Source organism: Protopterus annectens, chromosome 12.part0 (assembly GCF_019279795.1).
Source record: "Protopterus annectens isolate FY-2018-M chromosome 12.part0, PAN1.0, whole genome shotgun sequence".
Taxonomy (NCBI): domain Eukaryota; kingdom Metazoa; phylum Chordata; order Ceratodontiformes; family Protopteridae; genus Protopterus; species Protopterus annectens.
In genome coordinates, this window is record NC_056746.1 from 1278793955 (window position 1) to 1278808680 (window position 14726).

A 14726-nucleotide genomic window follows, 5' to 3' on the forward strand; every position below is an offset into this window, starting at 1 on the left:
TGAAAGTGACAGAAGGAGACGGAGAGAGAGTGTGAAAGTGACAGAAGGAGACGAAGAGAGGGAGAAAGTGAGAGTGAGCGAGAAGGTGAGAGGGAGACGAGGCAAGGGGGGGTGAGGGAGACTAGGCAAGGGGAGGAGAGAGGGGGAGACTGGGCAAGAAGAGGGGAGATGGGGCAAGAACAGGAGAGAGGGGGAGACGGGGCAAGAACAGGAGAGAGGGGGAGACTAGGCAAGGGAGGAGAGGGGGAGACGGGGCAAGAACAGGAGAGAAGGGGAGACTAGGCAAGGGGAGGAGAGGGGGAGACGGGGCAAGGGGAGAGCAGGGGAGATGGGGCAAGGGGAGGAGAGCGGGGGAGACTGGGCAAGGGGAGGAGAGAAGGGAGAGACTGCGCAAGGGGAGGAGAGAAGGGGGAGAGATGGGTCAAGGAGGTGAGTGGGAGAGACTGGGCAAGGGGGTGAGAGAGAGAGAGGGAGAGATGAGGTAAGGGGTGAGAGAGAGGGAGAGACTGGGCAAGGTGGTGAGAGAGGGAGAGCTGCAAGGAGAGGGAGAGATAGGGCAAGGGGGTGAGAGGGAGAGATGGGCCAAGGGGGTGAGAGAGAGACTGGGCAAGGGGGTGAGAGAGAGGGAGAGACGAGGCAAGCGACGAAAGAGGGAAAGACTGGGCAAGGGGGGAGAAAGGGAGAGATGAGACAGGGAGAAAGAAAGGGAGACTGGGCAAGGGGGGAGAAAGGGATGGGGCAAGGGGGTAGAAAGAGAGCGAGGGAGAGACAGGGCAAGTGGGGAGAAGGGGGAGAGACAGGGCAAGGGGGTGAGAGAGATGGGGCAAGAGGGGTGAGAGGGAGAGACTGGGCAAGGGGGATGAGAGAGACTGGGCAAGGGGGTGAGAGCAGGAGAAATAGGGCAAGGGGGTGAGGGAGAGACGAGGCAAGGGGAGAAAGAGGGAGAGACTGGGCAAGGGGGAAATGGGGGAGAGACGAGGCAAGGGGGGAGAAAGAGAGAGAGGGAGAGACTGGGCAAGGGGGAGAAAGAGGGAGAGATGAGGTAAGGGGGTGAGAGGGAGAGCTGGGGCAAGGGGGTGAGAGAGGGAAGACGGAAGGAGAGTGAGATGGGGTAGAGAGAGTGAGCGAAAAAGTGACAGATGGAGATGCGGAGAGAAAAAGAGAGGGAGATGGGGGGAGAGCAAGAAAGCTAGAGAGGGAAACTGGGAAAGTGAGCAAGAAAGCGAGAGAGAAACGGGAAGAGAGAGCGAGCAAGAAAGCAAGAGGGAGACTGGAGGAGAGCAAGCGAGAGAGAGAGAGCAAGAGGGTAGACTGGGAGAGAGAAAGCATGAGAGGGAGATGGGGGAGAGAGCTAGAAATCGAGAGAGGGAGATGGGGGGGGGAGAGCTAGAATGTGAGAGGGGGAGACGGGGGCGAGACCGAGAGAGCGGGAGATGTGGGGATAGCGAGAGAGGGAGACTGGGAGAGAGGGATACAGGACAAGGGGGAGAGAGAAAGTGAGAGAGGGAGATGGGGAGAGTGAGAGAGGGAGATGGGGAGAGTGAGAGAGGGAGATGGGGAGAGTGAGAGAGGGAGATGGGGAGAGTGAGAGAGGGAGATGGGGAGAGCGAGAGAGGGAGATGGGGGAGAGAGAGGGAGATGGGGAGAGAGGGAGATGGGGAGAGAGAGAGAGAGACATGGAGATGGGGAGAGAGAGAGAGGGAGATGGGGAGAGCGAGAGAGCGAGATGTCGACTGGAGAGCGAGAGAGCGAGATGTAGACTGGAGAGCGAGAGAGCGAGATGGGAGGGAGAGCGAGAGAGCGAGATGGGAGGGAGAGCGAGAGAGCGAGATGGGAGGGAGAGCGAGAGAGCGAGATGGGGAGAGGGAGATGGGGGGAGAGCGAGAGAGGGAGATGGGGAGAGCGAGAGAAGGAGATGGGGGAGAGAGAAAGCGAGAGAGGGAGACTGAGAGAGCGAGAAAGCAAGAGAGGGAGACTGGGAGAGAGAGCGAGAGAGGGAGACTGGGGAGAGAGAGATAGAAATGGAGAGAGGGAAACGGGGGAGAGAGGGAAACGGGGGGAGAGGGATAGAAAGCGAGAGAGGGAGACGGGGGAGAGTCCGAGAAAGCGAGAGGGGGACGGGGGGGAGCGAAAGAGCAAGAGAGGGAGACTGGGGAGAGTGAGAAAGCAAGAGAGGAAGACTGGGAGAGAGAGCAAGAAAGTGAGAGAGGGAGACAGGGGAGAGGGAGCTAGAAAGTGAGCGAGGGAGACGGCGGGGGGAGCTAGAAAGCAAGAGGGAGATGGGGGAGAGACCGAGAAAGCGAGAGAGGGAGACAGTGGGGGGAGAGTGAGAAAGCTAGAGGGAGACTGTGGGGGAGAGTGGGAAAGCAAGAGGGAGACAGGGAGACTGGGAGAGAGAGAGCAAGAGAGGGCGACTGGGAGAGAGAGCGAGAGAGGGAGACAGAGAGAGGGAGATGGGAAGAGAAAGCGAGTGAGGGAGACTGGGAGAGAGAGGGAGACGGGACAAGGGGGGGAGAGCAAGAGAGGGTGATGAGGGAGCGAGAGGGAGATGGGGGGAGAGAGCGAGAAAGCAAGAGAGGGAGACGGGAGAGAGTGAGAAAGCGAGTGAGGGAGACGGGAGAGAAAGCGAGTGAGGGAGACGGGAGAGAAAGCGAGTGAGGGAGACGGGAGAGAAAGCGAGTGAGGGAGACGGGAGAGAAAGCGAGTGAGGGAGACTGGGAGAGAAAGCGAGTGAGGGGAGACTGGGAGAGAAAGCGAGTGAGGGAGACTTGGGAGAGAGCAAGTGAGGGAGACTTGGGAAGAGAAAGCGAGTGAGGGAGACTTGGGAAGAGAAAGCGAGTGAGGGAGACTTGGGAAGAGAAAGCGAGTGAGGGAGACTTGGGAAGAGAAAGCGAGTGAGGGAGACTTGGAAGAGAGCAAGAGCGAGTGAGGGAGACTTGGGGGAGAGAGCGAGCGAGGGAGACTTGGGAGAGAGAGCGAGCGAGGGAGACTTGGGAGAGCGAGCGAGGGAGACTTGGGAGAGAGAGCGAGCGAGGGAGACTTGGGAGAGAGAGCGAGCGAGGGAGACTTGGGAGAGAGAGCGAGCGAGGGAGACTTGGGAGAGAGAGCGAGCGAGCTGGCGGGCGGGAGAGAGAGCGAGCGAGCTGGCGGGCGGGAGAGAGAGCGAGCGAGCTGGCGGGCGGGAGAGAGAGCGAGGGAGAGAGAGCGAGCGAGGGGAGAGAGAGCGAGCGAGGGATGGCCAGAGAGAGCGAGCGAGGGATGGCCAGAGAGAGAGCGAGGGAGACTTGGGAGAGAGAGCGAGCGAGGGCGACTGGGAGAGGGAGCGAGCGAGGGCGACTGGGAGAGGGAGCGAGCGAGGGCGACTGGGGGAGGGAATAAGAAAGCGAGAGCGACTGGGGGAGGGAATAAGAAAGCGAGAGAGGGAAAGAGCAAGAAAGAGGGAGATGGGGAGAGAGAGAAAGGGAGGGAGATGGGGAGAGGGGAGAGAGAGAAAGGGAGGGAGGGAGATGGGGGGAGAGAGAGGGAGAGGTTTGGAGAGAAAGAGCAAGAGAGAGCAAATGAGAAGAAGAGGGGAGAGAGAGCAAGGGAGACTGGGAGACAGGGGAGAGAGACGTGTGTGAGGTAATAGATCAGGGAAGTCATCTAAGTCTGCTGTTGGCAGCCTGTGCTTGAAGTAGCAGTCTGTGCACTCCGTAAAAAAAAAAAAAAAAAAAAGAGTGCAGTGGGGCAAATCGCTGATAAAATACAGTTGTATAGTAAACTTACAGTAACAAAATATTTTATTACTGTAGCGGTTATCTTGAATATATGTGTTATTTTTGCATAAGATGCAACACCTGGCCGGTTTCTAAAGCTTAATTGCACCTTCCCTGCTCCTTAGCCATTAGCAGAACTGAAGGAGTGGTTTGGTTGCCAACCCCTTGAAAGCTCTTGTGCCAATTCAGCGAGGGAGGTAGAGCCCTACAAAGGTCACTGCTAGGAAAATAAACATAATGGTCCTCACTATGTTAAGAAAAACATACAGAAATCGGGGGTGGGGTGGCTACCACAATACTGGTCATTCAAACATCTACTGTTATGGTAAGTTTAATTACAGAACTGTACTCTCCTAATCATATTGATCACTGCTTACAGTAGCCTTAGCTGTATGAGTAGAAGCAATAGCTTAAAATCACTGGGAGGAGTCCCTGGAAAATGGTTCTAGTAAAGCCTGCCCGAGACTTGGATAAGGAATCTAAGCCTGCCCGAGACTTGGATAAGGAATCTACTTTGTGGTGCTTTGTAAAGGTATGTATAGGTTCAAAGGTTCATAGGTTGGTACTAGGCTATTGGCCCTAGGGCCTATACAAGCCTAGCCATAACAATTCCCTGGCTATTTCTTCCCACAGTATTTACTTCCCTGGACCCCTGTCTAACAGGGTGACTGACATGATCCCTGGGGTGAATTTCCTATCTCCATCCAATCATCAAGGTTCCTTTTGAAGAGGGCCAAAGAGACGCTCTGCTTGACATGTATGGCAGTCTATTCCTGGGGAGTCTCTGGGTCAGTAACCTACCCCTCCAGCATGTTTTGTTCATTGTGATGACAAGGTTCAGATCCCTGGAGCGTGTCCCTCTGAGGGATTGGGATTTCTTTAAGTGTAGCATATCCAACAGCTCTGGGTTTGACATGGCCTTGTATGTTAAGCAGAGATCGCCTCTGAGTAGAAGATATGCAACAGAGTATAGGTGGAGTTTTTTTAGATGGTCAACATAGGGCGTCTGCTTTAGGCCTGTGATTCTTTTAGTGAGGTATTTCTGCGGCCTTTCCAGTTGTTGCAGATGTCTTGAGCAGTATATACCAAACGGGGCATTGTATTCTATAACAGGTCTAATGAGGGATGAGGTATAAAGTACTAAGTTCCTGTTTCTAAAGTACTTCTAGAATACAGTCCTTTCCAAAATGCCACAAATAAAGCAAAGGCAGAGGTACAGTGAGCTTTGACCCTGCCTGAAATTGCCTTGTTGTAGTGGTTATAACTAAAGGTAATAGTATGAGATAAGCACATGGAAGTATGGCAACCTGTGTCAAAGCAGACTTTCTTCTTACCTTCACAAAAAAATGAACACGTTTTCAGAGTTCTTGAAGGTATTAGTTCTGCTAATATCTGAGTTGTCTCTAGACATCAGTATTCCCTCTCCCTCATTATGGGGTTCTGGAAAGAGGACCATGATGGCTAGCTTGGCTCAAAGTAAACTCTGGTACCACTTTAGGCATAAATGATGGATTTGTTAAGGAAATCCTGTCTGAGTGGGAAATTATACAAGGTTGACCCATAAGAGCTTGCAACTTGGATATGCTTCTTGCAGTAGTCAGAGCAGTTCCTTGTTAAGAACCTCAGATCAGGTTGATGAGCTGTCTCAAATGGAGCAAGAGTTGATTTTTCCAAGACAAAAATCGGATACCAAAGAACCACCATCTGGTTTCTGGTCTATATCACTTTGTCGAATGAACTATTTATTGAATACCTCTTCGAAATTGTATATTTATCAAAACTTAATCCATCAAACGTTCATTTTAGCAAATTTTTTCACAGGGAAAAAAATTAGTTGGGCTAACCTAGCGACCATCACAAAAAACACAACGTTTAAAACCCACCCAGGTGGGAGGCTGCACCCCCCCCCCCCAACTAAATATACCAACTCCGAGATTGCACTACAGTGGGGAAAAGGGCAAACACATGATGATGCCCAACTAGTTTTTCTCCCTGGGAAAAACTTCACTAAAACAAGTATTCGATGGATTAAGTTTCCATAAATAAAGTTTGACGAAAAGGTATTAGATTACTAGTTCATTCGACAAAGTGATAGGGACCCCTGTTTTCTATGTGTCTTGTGTAACACCACTATCAAAAACATTTAACACAGGAATGTAATTAGAGAGAGGGATCCATGAGCAGGTATGCTGAAATGCCTGACAGGTATACCTTGGAGGAGCTGGGCAAGAGAATAATTACCTAGCACAAATATTGTAGAACCAGGGAAAAACACTAGCCTTGAAAGGGTACTGGTTCTTGTCTTGGTACCAGCTAAAAATCTTATCCATTTACTAATGTGACTTCCTAGTAGGTTTTCTTGCCTCCTTTAATATCTGCTCCATGTCCTCAGAAAACAGGTACCTAAAAGGTGATGCAACTCTTTATCGTTTAGGCAGTTATTTGTACTTGTTTGGAGTTGAGGCCTCAAATGCTCCCTGCCTTGTGCGAGTAGGCTCAGTCTGCCAGGAAGTTTGTGTTAATTGCCCTTGGCCATTCTCAAAAGAATGGTGAACCGCTGTTGACTGGGCCAGAAGGGAGGTAGCATGATGACTTGGAGAGTAGTTCTGAATCTTCAGAATAACCCTAGATATTGGTGAAAAGGGTAGAATAGCATACTTGAGGAAAAGGAAAGGCATCGGGTTTCCAAGTTTTTGTGTGTGATGTCCTGGAGCAGAATATTGCCAACTGGATATTGGAGACAGACAAATCTGAGGTATTCCCTGCAACTGGATCAGTTATTGGAAGACCCCTTTCCTCTCTGATCCAATTTCCATTTTTGAGGGTCTTGTCTTGGCTCTGCTTAGCTTGTCTGCCACAAAATTTTGACAGGATGCAGGATGCCTGTAAAATACAGTTGTGCTGAAAAACCTATACCCCAGTCTACCATGACTAGTCTTTCCAGAGGATATGCTCTGGTCCCCCCTTTGTTTTTGTAGTATTGTTTTTAACTCCTTGTAACAGTCCTGGGGACCATAGATGATTGAAAGAGTTGAGAGCATTTATTATTACCAACGTCTCATATTTTGTGTATTTTTGGTCTGTCATTTTGTTCCAGAAACTATAGACACTGCCTCACAAGCAAACTTTGAAGTTACAGACTGTGCTAGAACTGAAAGTTGGTCTGACCACCAAAGAAGCTGCCTTCTTAAAAAACCCAAAATTGAAATGTCAAGGGATGTTGATGCTAGGACAGTACTGATTCTGGGTGCCATTTGAATTTTTCACTTGTGGATTCTTGCTAGAGGAATCATGAGAGTCCTAGATGAGACCTAGTATCATAAAAATTCCTTTGAGACTTGGGTGGGGAAACTCTGGAGTAGCTGATCCAAGGCGTTTAGAAGACATCCCAGGAAAACAGTCCTGTGCAAGGGAGTTACACAAGACATGGATGTTCTCCTGAAACCCCAGTATGTGCAGGCACTCTCTCATCCAAGTGATAGATTCCTGATGCTTTGAAAAAGACTGCAAAGATAAATAAGTTAACTAAGTAAGGAAATGTGAACACCTTGCAGTCTAGAGTAGATTATTATTGGAAATGCACTTTATCTTCTGCCCCAAGGGTATTTATAAAGGTTAATGCAGGGAAGGTGTTATTAGACACGCAAAACCTTAATGTTTGAAATCTGTAGCTGTAGGAATGTGATAAGCATCTTTTAAATCTAGTGTTACGAAGAAAAAAACTTAAATGGGTGGTGAGAAGTAAAGGGTTGTGATAAGGTAACGTTTTGAAATTGGGAACTGGTTAAAAAGGAAAGATCCAGAACTCATCTCCATGAATCTTTTTTTCTTTGAACACCAAAAGCATTCTTGAATTAAAACCTTCTGTCTGAGGAGAGAGGGACCTTTTCTATCACTACCCGAGTCGGCAAATGCTTAAATGAGTGAGAAAAGAAAAGTTTGATGTGGCAGATGAGAAAGGGATCCCTTGAAAGGGAGAGATTCCCACTACCATCTGAATCTGTGATGACTCACTTTCAGAATTCATTTGTCTGAGACTATCTGTTGCCAAAGAGTGAAATGGAGGGTCACATTTTTGGGAAGGATTAAAGGCTTTCCATGGTGGGGTAATTTGAAGATAGTCATTCAGACTTTTTAACTGGTGGTTTATTATGGGTGGCTCCTAATCTCTTCTTGGAGCCTCCATGTTTCTACTTTTTAAAATTCTGCTTTGCAGTGGCTTGCTTTATCTGCTTATTTTGCTTTTTGTAAACTGTTGTAGAGATGGACTTTAACCCTTTGACAAACCTTGTGAAAGAAGGCCCCTTGCAAGGACCTCAGATCAGAGGCACATTCCACAAAGCTGAAGGCCCTCACATGGAACTCGTGTCAGATGCCCCACAGCAGATGTCTTTTTTTCAAAGCTCTTTTCATAATTTCTAATGGGAAAGATGGTCCTCCTGTGATTGTAGTTATAGAAGATAATACCTGGCCGAGATGGAGGTCTGGGACTACCTTCTTAAGACCCAGAACTTCTGGGTGTTTGCCAAAAGAGCCATAAAGTTCAAGCGTGGGACTTGTGCCCCACTAAGCTTCGTGCAGTTGTGTGGGTCTGTATTTGGAGGGATCTCTGTTAACCTCACACAGACTGCTGCGTGAGAAAGGACCTCTTTTACTTAGACATTCTTACATATCTTTCAGTAGTTGCAGCCAAGTGCACATGAACTCTCAGTGGTTGGTCCCATCTGCTAAATTAAAGAGGGAACTCTTCCCAAGAAAGGTGTTTTGACTTCTCAGAGTGAGGAGAAAAATGGAATTACACATCCTGTATGTCGCCCCCCCCCCCCCCCCCAATGCAACTGCTTCACATCATTTGGATATGTTAACTTTTTGGCATCCCACTTATTGCAATAAGATGCCAGAAGAGATAGTTTGATCCTGGATGCACTTAAACCTGTAGCAATTCTACAAGTCCTGAGAGATTTAGAGCATACTCTTTTGGCTGTATCAAAGGAAACACTTGGACCCGTAGCTCCTAAAAAAATTGGTAAATTTTACATGGCCCAAGAGTCCCATGAATTTCCTTCTAAAAATCCTGGTGTGAGATGTTGCAGTCATGTCTATAGGCTCCTTTTCTGGATCCAAATTTGTTCCTGTCACCCAGAGTGCCAGAGAACCACCACTTACTGAGTACAGTGCTGATGTCTGACTGTGATGGAAAGTTAAAAAAAAAAATGACATCCATTTTGTTCCGTCGATACACTGCAACCCCTCCATCACACACACACATTTTATAAGAGTATTTCCCCATACTCCTGGATTACAGCTACTTTATTGTCTGTGCACCTCAGATACCTGATTGTGTTAAAAACAGACTTTGTGAAGTATTGTAGAAGTCTTCACACAAATGCCCACTACCTCTACAAAGCCAGACTAATGACTGATTAAATTAAGAAATGGCAACAGTGTAAATCACTTTAGTCAGACTCCTGTACCCAGAAATTAAAACAAATCTAGTATTGTCTATTTTCATCCAGTTCAACACACTGGCCTCGGTACCGACTCTGAAGTTTCTTTGGTTCCAGGGCTCTGACTCCTCCTTTACCCATAAGTTCTTGTACTCCACCATAACACCTCAGATCTCATTTGTCACCGAATACTTTGGACTTGTTTCTCAAGGGCTCTAATTGCAGTATGTATTTTTTTTTAATCGTAGCTGTTCCTCATTCCCTACCGAGAATTTTATACTGCCTAGTTTCTTAAAGCGCTTTATTGCCTTCCTTTTTTGACTACGGTTTAATTGGTATTAGGATAGTTGTAGTTAGTTGCAGTGTTAGTGTGATTAATGTATATCTTTAGTGTATTTAGCTAAGCAGTTAGGTGTATTGGATAGTACTAGATAGTTTTAAGTATTTCAGACAAGTGTTTGAATTTGTTATTCTAGACATATATATACTTTGTATGGTAAGGTTGTGGTTAGTTGTTTTGTGATCTTGGGTGCTGTGTCTTCAGCATGTCTGACTTGTAGGTTTTAAGAAGTGTGCTCAGTGCAGGTACAAGCTGCCTTCTCAAGACCCTCTTTTGCTCTGTGTTTATTACTTGGGTGCTTCCCACCTGGATTCAGATTGCAAGTCTTGTGCTTCTTTAATTCCTAGGGCTCTTCAAACTAGTAGAGAAAAACTTATTGTAAAAGGCTTACTCCCCCCACAGACAGGGGTTTTAACATCTGCAGGTTTTTCTTCCACCACCATTTCTCCATCCAAGAGATTGGATAAATCTAAGTCTATTGAGAAACCCAAGGACAAGGACAGAGATGCGGAAAATGAGAAAGATGAGCCTGAGGGGATCAAGAAACTTGGGCCAGATTCATCCAGGAAATGTTCTAAGGATCCAGTAGTACTGTTCGAACCAGATCTGAAATTGGCTTGGAGGTTGGAACCAGCAGTTCCTTGGCTCTTGTGCCTCTTCTTGGCCCCAGTTCTCACCGGAACCAGTAAACCTGAGTTTCTGTTCTCTGATTTTCCAAGAAAGGAGACTTTTTAGACCACCTTCGATGATCTCTTCTACTTGGTCATCTTACCTTACCGAGCAGGATGTCAACAGGATGAAGTTTCTCAAAACTCTGATCCAGCTTGGGGTTCTCTTGGTGCCATCCACCAGGAATGTACAGAGTATTGTTCCAGCCTACCCTCCTCTTTTTTTCTCTGCTGCCCGTCTACCCTACACTGGAAGTGGTCACATTGGTCCTTTCCCACATTGAGACATCTTTGTTAGGGTTGACAGTCTTTGTTATTTCAATCCATACAGCATCCCTTTTTCTCTCTACTCTGAAGCATTCAAATCAGGGGGAGACTAAGCCAAAAATGTCTATACCCGTGTTCATTGGGAAGGGTTGACACAGAGGCTACTGGTGTTGACCCTAACTCTTCGAGCTTCTGTCCTTGACATCTCTGATGCAAGGCCACCTTTGGGGTTGAGGGGCATTGGTGCTGAAGGATCTACATTGTCCTTGGAGAGGGGTTAGGTCTTTGGAACCAATTGCATCCTCTGCTTTTGAGGCTTTTCACAGGGTCTTGGCTGTGGCTAAGTAAAAGGCTGCACCCAAACCCCACCAGAATTCTGACTTTTCTTCCTATAATCCTACTGGACAGGGACAGTGGAAATCACAAGCATCCAAGATTCTGTGTTATGTTATTTCCCAATCTGATTCTGAACCCCCACCGGAAACAGTCCATAAGAAACAGATGTTAATTGAAAGCACATAGACACCTCTCCAGAGTCTTTCACTGAAGACACAGATTTAATGAAGTTGAAGGGTCCTTCAGCTGTCCCTCTGAAAACTTCACCTTTGGTGAAGTCCTTGAATTGATGAAGCAGAGAGGGGATGGTCTACCCACAATCCCCCACCCGATGAGTCACTGTTCTTTGTAGCTTTTAGTTTTGGCCTAACATCGTCTTGGGTGGTATCACCCATTGTGACCCCCTTCATCCATCCTATGGCTCAGTGGTCATGGAAAGATCCCAACATAGTGTAGTTGTGACGCCCCAACACTGGACCAGTAATCAAGGAGCCTCAATCCTCACCACTAGCACCAGTGGGGGATGTACACTGGGAGGATGACAAGTATACACACACAAAACACAAAACACAAACAGAGTAAAGTGCAATTTCCCTTAAGAACACACAGAGGCCACAGTCATTCTGGGGCTGGTTTCTCCATATATATTGGGAGGATGACAAGTACACACAGACAGGAAAGTGCAATTTCCTTAAGAACACACTGAGATCTCCAGATCCCCAGTAAGACTACAAACTGGCACAGCTATAGAGCTGAGATCTCAGCTGAGTAGTCAAGCCAGCACCTTCAGCACCCTCTGTCCAACCAGTGCTTCGTGTCCCTGCCCAAGTAGCTGACACACACCTGGGAAAGGTTGTCACAGGTTTATTAGCTATGCCCCCTTCTGCCAAGACTGTAAGGTAATTATCACTGCCACCAGCCACATCCTTATAAGCTACTTTAAGGCCGTTAAAGTGTGTCCAATCTTACTGTGTAATGTTACTATTAATCCAAATGGTAGTTTGGCCAAGAGCAAGGCTATTAGGAGTGTTCCACAGTGTCACCAAATAAATATGAAAGTAGTCTCAGAAGAAATATGTCTCACAAATATCAGCCACAATGATATTTGTAAGTATATTTAATAACAAATAATAAAAGAACCAGAAAATACTCCATAAATCACAGTTACATCAGAGTTCAGAATCACAGGAAATATTTAAAACAACATTGCAGGACAGTCTCAAATAAATAAAGAAAATATCTAAGCTGTACTTCACTATATCCCTGAATATATGTAAGATAAATTGCTGTACCCTAGTTAACTTGCTTACAGAGCAAGCAGGCAGATGTGGTGAGTGGATTTTTTTTTTCAGGTCAAAGAAAAAATACAGAATGCCATGTCTCTCTAAGTTCTTAAATTAATATTCCAAATATTACTGTCGGGATACTTGCAGAATGGCATAATTTCTTGTTATCTGACTTCAGTTTCCAGGCTCAAAACAACCATTGATGCCAGCTGCTATCATTTAGCATCTACCTGTAAAAATACATAAACAAGGGCCCTTCTTAAATCTGAGGCAAATCCTGGAAGTCATAAAACAATAAACACGTCCAAGACAATGGAAAAAAATTCTAGTTCTAGACATTGTGTCTGTTACTGCACTGAAACTGAGATCACATCTTTTGTTTATGGCCCAGTCATAAAGTAATTCAATCTCAACTATTCTTCTGAAGTTAATTTCTTGTGTTGCAGTTTCCATTGTTAAAATATGTACATCTAAACATTTACAATAGTGTATATATTGTTCTGCTCAGTACTTCGCAAAATATCTCTTCAGCACACATCTGTACAATGTGACACACAGTTCTAATACATCTGTAACACAAGCACCTTACATGAAGCATGTTGACATTCACAAATGACACTCAACCATTTACAAAATTTCCAGACCACTCTACTGGCAGCCTCTCTCTTAGGTTCATAGGACAATACTAGGCTATTGGCCTGGAGGCCTTTATAAGCCTATCCAAGAATTTCACCCATGTTCCCACAAAGTCCATTGTGTATTTTCTGTTTCCCATCCAGTCGTCCAGGGTCCTCTTAAAGAGGGCTAGTGAGGTACTCTGCTTGACATGGAGAGGAGATTTCTATATAAATCACGTTAATATTCACAAATGACATATAATTGTTTACAAAATTCCAGCTGGGTTGGCAGTATCTCCTTTTGTTACAGGAGCCCATCCCTAAGAAAGCAGACAGAATTTTGGCATCTGTGAAAGACAAAGAAACCAATAGTACATTCGATTTTTGGTACCCCGAAGGTTCATAAGAATATTAATGATCCCCCACTGAAACCAGTTGTGACAGCGAATGAATCCAAAACCCACCCATTGACTAAGTATTTTGGTAATAAGTTGAAAAATATACAAATGGAACAAAATGGGATTTTAAAGGATTCTTGGGATTTTTTAGAAGGATTAAGAGAGACCTTTATAAGGATGAGTTAATCTTTGTTACTATAGACATTCAGGATCTTTTTTCAGTGCCCCCCCCCCCCCAATAGAACTGGATTAGAATGGTTCAAGGAAGCACTTTTGACTAGAGGGAAGCTCAGGCTCACAAACCATGAGTTCCAGGTTTGCATAGAACTTATGGATTTAATATTAGGGAATCATTTTATTTATTTCGGAGAATTCTTTAAACAAACAAGTGGGGTGGTGATGGGTGCCTCTTGTGCCCCTACCTATCTGTTTGGGAAGAAAAATATGTTTTTAGGTCTAAATATGCTAACAAGTGGAATCTTTATAGGCTTACCTGGATGACATTTGTATTTTTTGGACCGGATTAGAGTCAAAGTTGTTAGCTTTCCTAGAATACTTCAACACTACCACTGGATTCCTTAGGTTTCCCTGTACTATTACCAAGGATGAAATACACTACTTGGATGTTAATAAGAAAGTTTATGAGAAGAAAGCATTTAAAGCTGCCATTTTCGGGAAGGAGACGTTCTCTAACTCATATTTGTATTATACCAGTGCACACCCGTACAGGCAGAAGAAAAGTATAGTGAAAGGGCAATTCATTTGAGGGCCTCCGATGTACAATGTGCAGGATTTCCTAGCTGAATGTGTGAAGTTGAAAAATATGTTTTTAGAAAGAAGGTACCCCCTGGAAATGATTGAGAAAGTTGGTCAAGAGGTTAGAGTGGAAAGGAAAGGGAAATATGGCTTAATATTGAGGCTTGATCAAGAATACACCCTCGTAGCCTTATAAGGGGAGAGGATAACAATTGATGTTATGTGATCCTATCTCGCCTACATTCTGACTGATGACTCGGCACGCTTATGCCAAAGAGCGAAGTCTCTTATTGGCTGAGCTTACTATATTCCAGGATGCACCACTACCAGTCCCCCAGATCTCGTTTGCCGCTAACAAGCTAAGACGTGGTCTCGAGCTGGCTGAGCTAAGTAGTGCTTTTTTCACTTACTTTCCTGTCAGGAATTTTCTAAATCTTCAACAAATAGCTGTTTTAACAGCTACCTTGTGTTTTTGTGTTTGAGTGAGCATTTTCTGTAAAGTTTTTGTGTAGTGAATGCGTTTTGTTCTGATCAGAGGTTCCCTTTGAGTTTAAGGGCCTTCCCCTGTCAGTCTGTTGCTGTTTTAGTCCCTTTTTATTTAGGGGCTGTTGGACCCCTTTGGTTATTCTTGTTTATTTGTGACAGCCTTTGTTTTAAAAAAAAAAGAAAGAAGAGAATACATTTTTTCTGTCATTGTTAGTGTGTTTGGTTTTGGCTAAGTTACACTAAATTGGTTGCCATTATGTCACAGGCTCCTAGGCCTTCAGGATTTAAAAAGTGCACTAAGTGCAGTTTCAAGATGTCAATCACAGATGACCACTCTCTCTGTGTGTACTGTTTGGGCGCCAAACATTTG

The 14726-nt window shown here is 45.7% G+C and overlaps 1 protein-coding gene across 1 annotated transcript in view; it reads left to right on the forward strand.

Annotated features, from left to right (window-relative positions):
• The window catches only part of HM13 (histocompatibility minor 13), a 669462-nt gene that overhangs the window by 336488 nt on the left and 318248 nt on the right, over window positions 1-14726 (forward strand). The gene's annotated exons all lie outside the window — the stretch shown is intronic.